The sequence below is a fragment of the Phyllostomus discolor genome, chromosome 4, assembly GCF_004126475.2.
Source record: "Phyllostomus discolor isolate MPI-MPIP mPhyDis1 chromosome 4, mPhyDis1.pri.v3, whole genome shotgun sequence".
Lineage (NCBI taxonomy): Eukaryota > Metazoa > Chordata > Mammalia > Chiroptera > Phyllostomidae > Phyllostomus > Phyllostomus discolor.
Window position 1 is genome coordinate 190,195,016 of NC_040906.2, and position 14,164 is coordinate 190,209,179.

A 14,164-nucleotide genomic window follows, 5' to 3' on the forward strand; every position below is an offset into this window, starting at 1 on the left:
CAAAGTGGTTTGTGAAATTTTGGGCTGGAGATTTCTCAGTGGGCAGTGCTTCACAGTTAAGTTGGTAGTGACCAAATCAAGATATTAATTGAGAAAAATCTCACAAAATATCCAAATCAATAAAGGTATTGTTGAAAATGAAAAATGTGTTTTTTTAAAAATATTATTTTTCTATTACAGTTGCCCCAATTTTTCCCTCTTTGCCCTTCTCTGCTGAGTTCCACCTGACTCCCTGCTCCCACAATCAATCCCCACACTGCTGTCTATGTCCATGGGTCATTCATACATGTTCTGTGACTATTCCCTTCCCCTTCTTTCTACCATTTTCCTCCTTTTGCCTCCCTGCTGGCAGCTGTCAGTCTGTTCCGTGTTTCCACGCCTCTGGTTCTATTTTGCTCATTAGTTTATTTTGTTCATTAGATTCCTCTTATAAGTAAGATCATGTGATATTTATCTTTCACTGACTGGCTTATTTCACTTAGCATAATATTCTCCAGTTCCATCCATGCTGTCACAAAAGGTTCCTTCTTTCTTTTTGCTCTGTAGCAATTCAGTATGTAAATGTACCACAGTTTTTTGATCCACTCATCTATTGATGGGCACTTAGACTATTTCCAGCACTTGGCTATTGTAAATAGTGCTGCTGTGAACACTGGGGTGCATAGGTTCTTTTGAATTGGTGTTTCAAGGTTCTTACTGTATATACCCAGCAGTGGAATTGCTGGGTCAAAAGGCAATTCCATTTTTAATTTTTTGAGGAAATTCCATACTGTTTTACACAGTGGCTGCATGGGTCTGCATTCTCACCAACAGTGCACTAGGGTTCCCTTTTCTCCACAACCTCACCAGCACTTGTTTGTTGATTTATTAAAGATAGCCATTCTGACAGGTGTGAGGTGATATTTCATAGTGGTTTTAATTTGCATCTCTCTAATGGCTAGTGATATTGAACATCTTTTCATATGTCTGTGGGCCATCTGTATGTCCGTCCTCCTTAGAGAAGTATCTATGCAGGTTCTTTGCCCATTTTTTTAATTGGATTGTTTGTCTTCCTGGTGTTGAGTCATATGAGTTCTTTGTATATTTTGGAGATTAAACCCTTGTCCCATATATCATTGGCAAATATGTTCTCCCATATGGTCAGTTCCCTTTTCATTTTGATGATGATTTCTTTAGCTGTGCAGAAGCTTTTTAATTTGATGTATTCCCATTTGTTTATTTTTTCCTTTATTTCCCTTGGCCTAAGAGCAATATCAGCAAAAATATTGCTATGTGAGATATCTGAAATTTTACTGCCTATGTTTTCCTCTAAGACTTTAATAGTATCACAATTTATTTTTAAGTCTTTCATCCATTTTGACTTTATTTTGATGTATGGTGTAAATTGGTGGTATAGTTTCATTTTTTGCATGTACCAGTCCAGTTCTTCCAATACCATTTATTGAAGAGGCTATTTATACTCCATTGTATGCTCATGACACCCTTGTCAAATATTAATTGACAATAACCGTGGGTTTATCTCTGGGCTCTCCATTCTGTTCCATTGATCTATGTGTCTGTTTTTATGCCAGTTGCAGGCTGTTTTCATTACAGTGGCCTTGTAGCATAGTTTGACCTATATGCTACAGTGGCCTTGTAGCATACCTGATAACAGGTATTGTGATCCCTCCTATGTTCTTTTTTTCTCAAGATTGCTGAGGCTATTTGGGACCTTTTTGGTTTTGTATAAATTTGTGAAATACTTGTTATAGATTTTTGAAATATGCCATTGGAGTGTTCATAAGAATTGTGCTGAATCTATAGGTTGCTTTGGGTAGGGTGCATATTTTAATGATGTTAATTCTTTCAGTTTATGAACACGGTATATGCTTCCATTTCTTTATGTCTTCTGCAGTTTCTTTCTTCAGTGTTCTATAGTGTTCTGAGTACATAGCTTTTACCTCCTTGCTTAAATTTACTCCTACGTACTTTATATTTGTTTTTGCTATAGTAAATGGAATTTTTTTCCTAGTTTCCCTTTCTTATAGTTAATTGTTGGTGTACATGAATGCCATTAATTTCTGAATATTGACTTTGTATCCCTCTGTTTTGCCAAATTCATTTATTAGGTTGATCAATCTTTTGGTGGAGCCTATTGGGTTTTCTATGTGCCCTATAATGTCGTCTGCAAATAATGACAGTTTTACTTCCTCCTTTTCAATTTGGATGTCTTTTATTTGTTTTTCTTGTCTGATCACTGTGGCTAGAACTTCCAGTACTATACTGAATAAGAGAGGTGAATGCAGACACCTTTATCTTGTTCCTGATCTTAAGCAGAAAGATTTTAGTTTTTGCCCATTGAGTGTGATGTTGGCAGTAGGTTTCTCATATATGGCCTTTATTATGTTGAGTCATGATCCCTCTATTTCCACTTTGCTGAGTGTTTTTATCATAAATGGGTGCTGGATTTTATCAAATGCTTTTTCAGCATCTATTGATGTGGTCATGTGATTTTTGTCCTTCCTTTTGTTTATGTGATGCATTACATTTATTTATTTGTGGATATTGTACCATCCTTGCATCCCTGAGAGGAATCCCATTTGACCATGGTGTATGATCTTTTTAATGTATTGCTGGATCCAGATTGCCAATTATAAATTGTGTCTTCTATTTTACAAAAAAAAACCATATGGGCTTTTTGACCAACCCAATATATTTATGGGTCTTTATAGGTTTTTAAAATAGATTTTAGTTAACAGGTAGCAATCAATCCTCTAATTTTAAAATACTTTCTGTTACATTCTCAACCCCTCAGTCTATTTACTCTACTGTTCTTTATAATTTCTCAACTGCGTATTTTAGGTCTTCTGTTGCATTTTAATGTTGACTACAATTTTAATAGTCAATGTAATGTTTTTTGATGGTTCCTTTGTAACGGCATCTTTTTCTTGATTCAGGATGCAGTATCTTCTCTTATCTCTTCAAAAATAATGATGACTTTGTTTCTTTGTTTAGTTTTCTTCTCTTCGCAAATTCTCTTTTTCCTACAATTTTCTTCTTATCTGTCCCATCCCCAGTGCCTGGCCATATACGAGAGGGGTGCTTTGTAAAGGTGATTGGAACCTCTGTATTCATGATTGGAATTTATCAATTGTGGTCTTCATTGTAGTCTGACTTTGAATGGACTACACTGTGGGGGAACCTGCAAAACTACCAGCATCATAATGCCTCTCGTCTTTGGTTTATCAGTTTTTCCAGGAAAGTCTTCTAAATTCTAACCTCAGAACACTGGCTATAAACATCATCATAACTGAATGAGGAAGAGCAATGGAAATCTCAGATTTAGTATGTGAATTTACACTTAATTCCACTGTTTTCACTATGGCACTTACTTATTTTTTCACTAGATTTGGTGTCCCCCAAAGTCAGGGAATCTTTGCTTTACTATCTGTAGAGAATAACCTTTCAGTTCTTCTCTTGAGGGGAGTAGAAATTCTTACACAAAGTCGAGGACAGTGTCTGGACACTTGTTTCATAAATGGTTCTAATCAGTCCTCTTTTGTTTTTGTTTGAATCTAACTTTACCCACTTTCAGAGGTGCATGGTGCTGAAAACATTTGAACGTTAGGAAGTCTTTGTGAGACAAATGAGATAGTTTCTGTGCTACCAGTTTAAGAGTCTCTTTCTTTGTTTGGTAAGTCATTTAAAACTCATTCTTCTGTTTTTCATCATCTGAATTTTTATTGCTCTTCTTTGATCCTCTGTTCTCCTTGTCCCTATAGATTCATGCCTCAAAAGATCCCTTCACCATTGTTTTATAGTGTTTATGGAGAGGGTGGATTAGAAGGCACACATCCAATCCCCATCTTTAACTGGAATTCCTGCTGTTTTCTTTTATTATTTCCTTATTGTTTCCTTGTTTTACTTGGTCACTCTTTTACTGGTGCTTTGGGTAATCACTTAACTCATTTGTTTAAATGTTTTTTAGTTTCTGATGAATGTATTTACAATTAAAATTTTTTCCCTCAGTACTATTTTACTTCCAGAAGTTGATCTGGAAGTTTTTATTGTAATTAACTATAAAATTTTCACAATATTTCTCATGTTTTTCAGTTTAAGTAAAACATGTTTTAGTGATAGGTTCTATAGTTTCTAGTAACATAGAATTTTGAAAGCTATCATTTACTGATTTGTTATCTCATTGCATTGCAATCAGATTGAAAAATCTATATGACACTGATTTTTGGGGATTTATTACAGTTATTCTGTAGCCTATTGTATGATAGGTTTTTTTTTTTTTTTTTTTTTTGGATAATGAATGTATATGTGGAAGAAAAATGTGTCTTCTGTTTGTTGGGTGAAATAATTTCCAGATAGCTATAAATCAAGTTTATTCATCCTCAAATCTTTTTTATTCTTGATTATTCTTTATAACTGGTTGGTCCTTCTTTATGGTTCCTCTTTTCTTCTTAAAATCTAAAAGCCTCTCTTTCTTATCTGGCATCTGTAAGATTTACAGAAAGATCCAGCAACAACTGCAAATAGTTATTATCCATTCTGTGAGTTTGTCTGATCCTGCTCCCATTTTATTAATATAGTGCAACTTTGGCTGTTTATATTTTTCTGTCTAGCAAACATAGGAGACCTCTGTTCTTTGTTCTTACTCTTTACATTGTCTGTTCTTATTTTTTTCTGATGTGTTTTCAGAGCAGCCTTGGTTTCATGCATAGTGGTACCTTAGAGTTCATTCTACCAGTATTTTTATCATTAAATTAGATTGAGATGGTTCATCTCAGTTTTTTAGTTTCCTTACATTGTCCAGATGATTCTTACATTATGAAATCAAGTAAATAATCACAGAGAGGTAAAGAGTACTTTAAAGAAACTAATATTAAGTGTTTTTTATTTTATTTTATGAGTAGAGCAACCAAGACTTAGAGAAGTTATGTAACTTCTCTAAAATTCTACAACTAGTTCACCTGGAGCATTCATCTTGTTAGTTAATATGATCTACTAACACTTTTCTCAACTTGAAATTGAGGTTAAACATGTCTTCACAGACTTAATGATAAAATTGATACTATTTGTGAAAGTACATTCTAAGCAATGAAGTGTTTTACAAACATAAAAACAATTATGGTAGTGTAAGACAAGTTTCATGATAGCAGAATTCTTCTGAATGTCTAATGTATAAATTAAACAATATCGCTATTAATATGTATCAGACTCATTGCGAGTTTCCGGTGTTAGAAATGATTAAATGTCCTGGCTCTGTCAGAACTTCCCGTTTAGTAGAGGAGGCAGAAATGTAAAAGAGAAACCCAGTAGAGTGAGGTAAGTGTTTTAAGAGAGGAAAGCTAAAGGTCAGAGGTTTTCTAGTGAAGTACTTTCCACCTCGCCCATGAGGTCAAGGGAGGCCTCACAGAGGACAGACCTTACTTAATCTCCGACACCCCTGAGTTAACATTGTATCCCTTGCTTGAACTGGCCATCTCTCCTTGTTTCCTGGTTTCCTTGTCTCCTTGCTTGCAGGATAGTTTAAGTCTTATAATATCTCTACAGAATATGGTTTAAGTGGAGGTGTGGCCAAAAGTGAGATTTCAGAATTAAGTTGTGCTTGGTTTTGAAGAGCATATGGATCATGTTTTGTAGAAAATGGGTAGCCATTGGAAGGAAATGTTTACGTGTAGTAGGAGTGATGCCTTAGTATATTGAAACATCATTGGTGTATTCCTGCATAAACTGGGTACATTTGTTGGTTGAATATGTACAGGAAAACATTTTATTACTGTTAGGTTTAGGGTCATCATTTCTTTTTATCCATGGTCATTCCTCATCCTTACACTATCATCTTCCTAGTGAAAATGTAGTTAGAGTGAGACACCAAGAATCCAGGCAGGGAAAAACAGTGAGGACATTTGTGAGGTCCCTGAGAGAAATTTAGGGGAGTCACTTAGGTTTTCCAGATTGTCAGCCTTTTGATTTTCTTTCAGCAATTTTTCATTATATGTTATTTCTTTTTCTCCTTCCTTCCTTTCTTTTTTTATCTCTCTCTTTCTCTCTCTCTCTGCCTCTCACATTTTTCCCTTCCCTTTTTCTGTTTTTTCTTTCCTTCCTTCAACACAGAGCATGATTCTGTCTTTTTGCTCCTTTCTGGTATTTCTTTTGGGATGAAGTTGGGGTAACAGCAGCTCACACTCTATGTTCACTCGTCACTGGAAAACCCTGAATTATCTGGGGCTCATTCCAGGCTGGGATGGAGTCAAAGTTCTAAGCATCTTGATTCAGAATTTTTTTTGTTTCAGTAGTTTATATCTAATTTATTTAATGAGAAGTCCATTTTTGAACAATAAAATCATTTTTGACCCAAAGAAATGCTTTTCTCAAAAGCATTGCCCAAAAGCTATTACCCCAAAACTATTTTGACCAGATAAAATATGTTGTAATTCCATAAGACATTCCATAAGCAATAAAGTGTTGATAAAACAGTGATTTTTCATTTTGGTTCAACACTGCTTGAATTTATGCCACTATAGCCATATATCCACGTAGAACTCAGCCCTTGGTTTGCTTTGGTTTGTTTTGTTACTACTCCATGTGCTTCTGTAGTTACATTCAAGTGGTAGCAGTGACTTGGTTATTGTTCTAAGTTTATATGACACTGTATACTATGTTTTGTCTTATATTGTTCAAAGTGTGTATTATAGTTCTTCATTTCTAATTTTACATTGTCTCTTTCCTTTGAATAAATAATATTTGCATTACAATTCTAAAGGGGCAGAAAATTTTACTTTTCTCCAAAGTCATATGAAGTTGTGTATCATACAGTTTAAAATTATGAATAAATGTATTAATTATTTCAATTTACTTCTTTCAATAATCTTAAGACTGTTCTTCTATTTCCTGTTTTAAAGTTTAGAAAGTCCAGTAATATGGCTCTGTGTGTGCGTGCTGGAGGGGGCGCCTTGTAGTGAGTTAGAGTTATTAAGTGATAAATATCATTTTTTGTTGCTAACTTGTGAGTGGACAGAACTTGAGCTAGAACTGAGATCTCACGAATCTGAATGTATTAATCTTTTCTCTCTACTATTCTGCCCTCCGTGTAGTTAGCATAACCAATCGCCTTGCTTCTGAAGGTTAAGTAAAATAATTTGCAGGTGTGAATTTATCCAGCATGAAAGTTGTGAGGGCACCGATCAGGGGAGCATTAAAAATTGTGTAGTCATGAGGTGGTCTTTTGTGTCTGCTTGGGCGTCGAGGTATAAATCATGGAATTCATACAATTAAGTCATCAACACAGTTTTTCAAATAAAATTATGACATATTTTATTTTATCTGGTCAAAATAGTTTTTGGGTAATTTATGGGGTTGGTTTGCTCACCCATTTCTCTCAGGAATTAACTGTAACAATGGCACTCATTCTGTTACAGAACATCAAGGGGGCCTGGGACGCTATACTATTACCAAAAGGAACCCCCAGGTCCATTATGCCCGTTGCCTATAGGAGAGATGTCTCTCAATGTCAGAGATTGGTGAAAAGGAAAGGAAATGTTTATTTAATGCTATACAGACTTAAAGTAGTGACCTAATGTCTTCATCAAAATCCTAAAGTCCCTTAAAACACCCACAAACATACATAGTTCTTCCTTCCCCCTTTGCCCAGTCTGGGGTACCATATCTCAGGACAAGAAATAGAAATCTGTGGCTCAGGCAGCCTCTGGTTCTTATCAGTAATCTGTCTTAACTGGGAGACCTCCCTGGGTTCCCGGCACCCTTAGCTGTGTTGCTGGGATCTCTGCTAAAGCTGGGTGGTGGTTCCCCCTAATGCTGTGGGGGTCCCCACTCTGGCACGTGGTCTTCTCTCCACTGCTCCAGCCACATGGTCCTCTCTCCCAGGGCCATGGGAGTCCCTACTCAGCCAAAACCCTGTGCTACTCTCTCAATGGCTGCTGTGTCAGGGTTTAAATCCCTGTGCCAATCTTCCTCTGCAGCCCCATTTCTGACTCCTCCCACACTTGCCCACACTAGCCCTCAATCTCCCATTCTTTCCAGCTTTTCTAGCTGCCATTGTGGGTCTGGGCAGGTGTGGCCCCATGTCATGGAACCAATCTTCCGAGCTCCCACCCAGGCATTGTAACTCGGGGGACCTGCCCCCCAGTCACATCCTGGGTGGGGAGAATCCCTTTCCACCCCCCAGGCCCACAGCATGGCCACAGCTATTTAGCATATCTAAGTGACCAGCCAAAGGCTATAGGTATGTTAAATGACCGTGCCATGGATTAGCTGCAAAGCTGTTGCTATACAAAACAGCCCTGCATGTTCTTGCTCTGTGTGTCCCTTCCCCCAACTCACACCTGTGGGGGAAGGGGTGAAGACATCTTAAAATCCCCTGGACACCTTCAGTTCTGGACCCCATTTCAAATGCCCATTTGGGGTCCCCCCTCTGGGATGCACCCTGTAACAATTCTCCTTATATCATGAAATAATGGAGACGCAAGGGTCTGAGGGCATTCATTTATTTGAGTCCTTTGGATTATGATAGCAGAAAATTTCCCAAGTAGATGGATCGGTACCCGGTGTTTTAGAAGACTCCCTAATTCTATAAAATAAACTTTTAATTTAATATCAGTAGCTAGATACTTAATTGAACTCTTATAAGTAAAATATGGTCTCTGAATTTTTACAGGGACTTTAAAATCTGAAGAAATGATACAATCAGTACATTTGATTATTGCAGGGAGATTATGATAATGGTCATAAAATACACATTTAAAGGCATGTTGTGGAAAGCAGAGTGATGAGGACATCTGTAGCTTGGGCACAGCTGGGAAGTCTGCCTGGTAGAGGCCTTAAGATGAGCACTGAAGGATGTGTAGGAGTTTTGAAAGAGGCAAGGTGGAAGGGATTTGGGGTGAAGCACATCAATGGAACAAAGGCCTGGAGCCTCTGGAGTGTGTGACCCAATCGGGGAGGGGCGCAGGTCATAGGTAAGAAAGCCCCGAGAGGTAAATCTGCACAGGGAACAGAGACAGAATGGAGACAATTGTAATGGCAAATGAGAGTTTATAAACTAGACTATAGGAGAGTCCTGGGTGATCGAGGCATGCTTTTGAGCAGAGTAGTCAGGTGAGAACCATACTTTAGAAAGAGTGTGTTTACTGGCGATTGAAAGGAGAGTGTGACTGGAGACGAGGAGGGTGTAGCAAGGAGAGGTGATGAGGGTGGTGATGGAAGGGGGCTTGGAGGGGGAACTGATGGAGGGCAAGAGATCCCCTGGCCTGGGCCACTGAATGACAAAGAACACCAAGTAAAGAAAACCTCGCAGTGTTTGGGTCTGGTTGACTGGTAGGTAGCACGTGGCTCCACAAGAACAGAGAAGTCCGAAGTTTTGGGGCAGGGGTGAGGGTGTGGACAGTGAATGAAAGGTTGTTTTACATCTGAACTAAATGCCTTATGTCAGCTTAAACCCCTGGGCATATACGGGATTTAACATCTGACCTTTGTGTTTCCTGGGCCCATGTGACGTTCTGTGCTGCCTCCTGCTTACAGTCTGTGTTTTGTAAGCATGTGCTTACCGAAAAATATCTAAGCCTATCTTGCAGTTGTAACAATATTACATATTCCCTGAGCTGGAAAACAGTACCCACCACAACAATAGCAATAATATCAACAGCAATCAAAACAATGGTAACAAGCAAATCCAACAAGAACAGGGATTTTGCAGTCTTCTGTTTCACGCCATCCCACAAAATGCTACTCATTATATTGCTTCCCGGACTCCGTGCCAAACTGCAGCCTGCTCAGGGTCAGCGCTTGCTGGGGGTGCTGCCTGCTCCATTGTGCCTGCCGCACTGGGATCAAAGCATTCTTTCTCCTTCCTCATCTACCTCTTCTCCCTACTGCCTGTCTGCCTTCTCCTGCAGGGGGTCAGGCTGGCCACATTTGCACGTCTCAGTGCGTGGCCCTTTTGTACAAAGTTTTCTTTGTTAATCAGGAGAAGTAAATGCTAATCCTCTCTACATACAATGCGCTGCTTTGAGAAGAAGGTGTGACAGTGATATAATGACCTGGTGAATTTTCAGACCAGGAGGATCAAAATATCTTGGTTTTATTTTCCAGAGATCAGTGAGCGTTCGAGAGGTGTGTGTGTGTGTGTGTGTGGGAGTGTGTGTATGGGTGTGGAGATGGGTATCTTTTTGCTCACAGCCTCCCAAACAATGCCATTGTGCCATAGAGTACTTGAATTCTCTTCTTTTCCATGTTCACATGTGAATCACTGTTTGTGTTTGGGTGTCAGTGCAAGAAAGTTATGTTGAAACTGCAGGATCTGTAATCTGTGTGTCTTTGGTTGGCGACTGAGCTTTAAGAACTCACCTTAGCGTGTCATTCTCGAAGTCCTTGGCTAGAATCAAGACGGGCATGGGGGCTGACGGGTTTGGGAGCTGTCCCCTCGTCGTTTCTCATGAGGCCAGACTGAACCAAAACATGAGCACCGCCCTCCATCATGTTCCTCTGCAAGATATTAGTAAAACCACAGCGGCTGTTCATTCTGTTTTCCGCTTTGACTTGTCATTACTCCTTACACCGATCAAGCAAACAGTTGGTAGTCACTTCACTGAAGTACTGCTAAGTTCCAAGGCGGTCTTCTGAACATCCCAGCAACCTCTGGGCATGGCTTATACTTGGAGATCTGCTTGTAGGTCTTTATTAGGTAGTTATTAAACATTTAAGAAAAACATGCAAAATGAAGAGGTCTGTCTTGTGTTTTATTTAATTTCCCCTTCTTTTGTTAGCCCTAGTAGCACCAAGAGGATGGTCGCTTTATTTGACCTCCTCTCCATGGGAATAGTAACTATAATGGGTTTAATTAACTATGTGGTATTGACGTAATTAGTTATCCTGGTGATTAGACTTTAATAAAAGCACTTCATTTGAGATGCATTGGCGTTCTGCGGTGGCCAAGCTCTACACCTATATTTCATAACTGTCTAGACATTGGCACCCTGTGCATATTTTACCAACAGCCCTTGAGAGAGGTTATCTTGCATGGCTTAAGGTAATTGGGAACTAATGATTTTGCCCCCTGGTTTCAGACTCGCTTGCGGCAGACAGCAGAGAAGCTGCGGGGGGGAGGGGTAGCAGCTCATTTTGTGTAAACTGAAAGGGAGGGGGAAGGGCTATGTTTTGGAAACCATATGCTCTCAGGAACTGTTTCTCTTTAAGTTAGCAATCAGAGAGACAGTCACCCCAGAGGGAATTGAGGGTGTTTAATCTATGGGTGGACTGTATAAATACATTAAAATAAATGTCCACAGTGTATAGAGACATATGCTCATATTAACAGGGATCCCGGCTGTACACATGTCTATTAACAAACACGCAGTCCGTTTCGGCATTAAAAGGAGATCACTGCTTAAATTTGGTCAGCAGGTGACTGGCAATGTCCCTTCCTTTCACATGGCACAGTGGATAATGAAATCAGACTGTATGGAAAAAATAGGGCACATATAAAAGAGGACACATATAATGCAAAAATTTCCATATGAAAATGTCAACAATAATATCACATGAAATCCCAAAGAAGCAGAGAACAAAAGCAAAAAGATTATCTAGCTGTGCCTGGACCCGTCCACAACAAAACACCCTGCCTGAACCCCCTTAGTCTCCTCACTATTCAAACTTGGATAATGGAGGAGGGGGAGGGGGCAGGGGTGGGGGTGGGGAGTAGCAAACGGGGTGGACGGGGTGGACGGACAGAGCGGGGTTAGAAACCCAGCTGAAATAGACTCTGCTGGGAAATAATAGGTTTGGCACACAATCTCTTTTGCAGCAAGAAGTACTATTTCTTTTCCAGTCTGTTTTATTTGACTCTTCCTCTTTCACAGATGTGCTTCCCCCTGTCACCTCTTCCTGCAGCTCTTTATCCTGCGGGACCAGGCTGCCTGTCCTCCACAGTCCCTGGCTGGAGACGCACGCTGAAACCACTGCAGGCATTTGGCTGCTTCACGCAGCCCAGGAGGGAGCACTGTGGGTCATCCCAAGAGCCGAACCCACGCGCCAGCAAGCAATCACCACTGCAAAACCAAACAAACGGAAGGGATGTGCCTCGGTGGAGGCCCCTGCCAACAAGACTTGTTCCTCTGCCACCAGGGATGCTCCGGCAGAAGCCTCCATCCCTCATTAAATCAATAAAATCAAGTGCCCTTTATTTTAAGCCTCTGCACTATAATCCAGTGGCAAGGAGAGGGGCCCAGGCATTTCATCCCATTGTTTCAAAACAGATCGTTTGGTTGGCATTGACAAAAGGTTCATTCCTTTACCTTTGTGGAAATGTCAGTAAAAAAGGCAGGTGCTGGGCATTCGGACTCTTTTGCTCAGTAGAAGGAAAAATGGAGAGAGAGTGTATGTGTGTGTATGGGGAGGGGGATCTGTGGCAGGCTAACTACATGCGCCGAAGCTTTCTAAGACATTTTGTTTAGCTTGATATTGTGCGGCGGTGAAGAGAGAGGTGGAATCTATTGTGTGCCAGCTGCATGAATCACCGGATTGAAGTCTAACAGCCTCAGATCCTCTTTTATACAGTAGAGGGGAGATTAAAGCAGGGAGCTCACATGTCACAAAATAGAGGCACAATGCAGTTCTGGCTTGCTTAGTGCACTCAGCCAGCATTTGATCCAAATTTAGCCAAAGGGAAGGAACAAGCGTGTGCTGCCATCAGCCAGGGAGGTGACAAATGTGGGGCTGTAATATCCAGAATTCCTTTTCTGTTTCCAAAATGTCATCTCTCCTTTGTCAGCTTCATTATGATGGAATCTATGTATAGTCACAGAGCAAATGGAAACAAACAAAAACACCCAAACCCCAGCTAAACCGTTCGACACCTGCCTCTTCCGAAGCTGTGTGATTGATACAGAGTTTTCTATTCAGGACTTACAGCTGAATGTATTTCACAGGCATTGGCTGAATGTTACAGTGTGTTCTAGAGACTGGAAAGGATACCCAAGGAATCTCACACGTATCTTTCCATTCTCCAAGAGCTTGCAGTCTGGTTAAGGAGATAAGATAGGCAGACGGACAAACGCACTTACTCTGAGGAACAAAGGCAACGGAACGTTTTGTTTATTGACTAAATGTGGAGACAAAAATAAGAAGTGCTGTAGGAATTCGGAAAAAGTAAATTCTGAGCTCAAATTTTTGAAAACAGAATAGAGAAGAGGAACAACTGTGTTGGGAGTATGAAGCCCTCTTTAGCTATCTCACTGCTGCATCATGTAACGCGGAGGGTGTATTGTAGTTGTTACTATCATCCCCGCTTACCAGACACGGGAACAGAAGCTTAGAGAGATACTTGTTCCAAGCCACTTAGTTAAGAAGGGCAGAGCAGGAATTTAAACTCCCGAACAATGAACTCTTAACCACATCCCGGACCTGCCTGGTAAAAGAATGAAAATGAGAAACTGGAGGAGCACCAGCCTGGCACCTCTCCCCTTCCCCCTTGCTAAGTGAATTCTCCATCTGTCCTCACCGAAACCTCCAGGCCCTTATCTGTTGCAGCTGAATAATCAGCCCTGTTCTCTGTATTTAGATTTGCTTCCCTGAAAAGACTTCATGATCAAATCAGTAACGAAATGTTTTTTTTCCTAGAAGAGACCTTAGAGGTGGCTTAACTAAGGTTAAATAAGTTATTATTTGCAGACAAGAGACCACATCTGTCTTTGGAAGGCCAGCCCAGTGATCTTTCAGACAGCATCCCCCCCTCCCCGCACTCCCCCCCCACCCCCCCAGCCTTTCTCAACTCCATGCTGCACTCCGGCATTGACTCCGAAGACCTACCAAACTTCTTCTGTGTTCACCACACCTATCACACCCCTGCTGTGTGCTTTTCTTTTTGCTTTATAGAGGAATCCTGGAGCAGGACGATGGAGCCCCATGCAGCTCCAGCCATCTGCAGTGTCAGGGACTCCAATTACAATGGAGCAGTCACATCTGCTCACTGACAGGGCTCGTCATCTTTTTTTCTGAGACTCCCATGAGCCTTCCCAGGCATTCTCTCTTTTCAAGTCCTCCGTGCAATTGGTAAATGATCTCATCTTATATCTTAATGAGACATCGACATCATCAGGCATGTGATACCTCATTTCCACCTGATTAATTTCCAAATCCTTTCTCCTTCCTGCCCTGTCCT

General features: G+C 40.3%; 1 long non-coding RNA gene across 1 annotated transcript in view; it reads left to right on the plus strand.

The window, feature by feature from the left end:
- LOC118500351 overlaps window positions 1-13,175 on the plus strand; it is a 19,333-nt gene extending 6,158 nt beyond the window's left edge. The window contains exon 2 of the long non-coding RNA XR_004902921.1: window positions 11,896-13,175. This is a non-coding gene — a long non-coding RNA (uncharacterized LOC118500351). The remainder of the gene's footprint in view (window positions 1-11,895) is intronic.
- The last annotated feature ends 989 nt before the right edge of the window (window positions 13,176-14,164 follow it).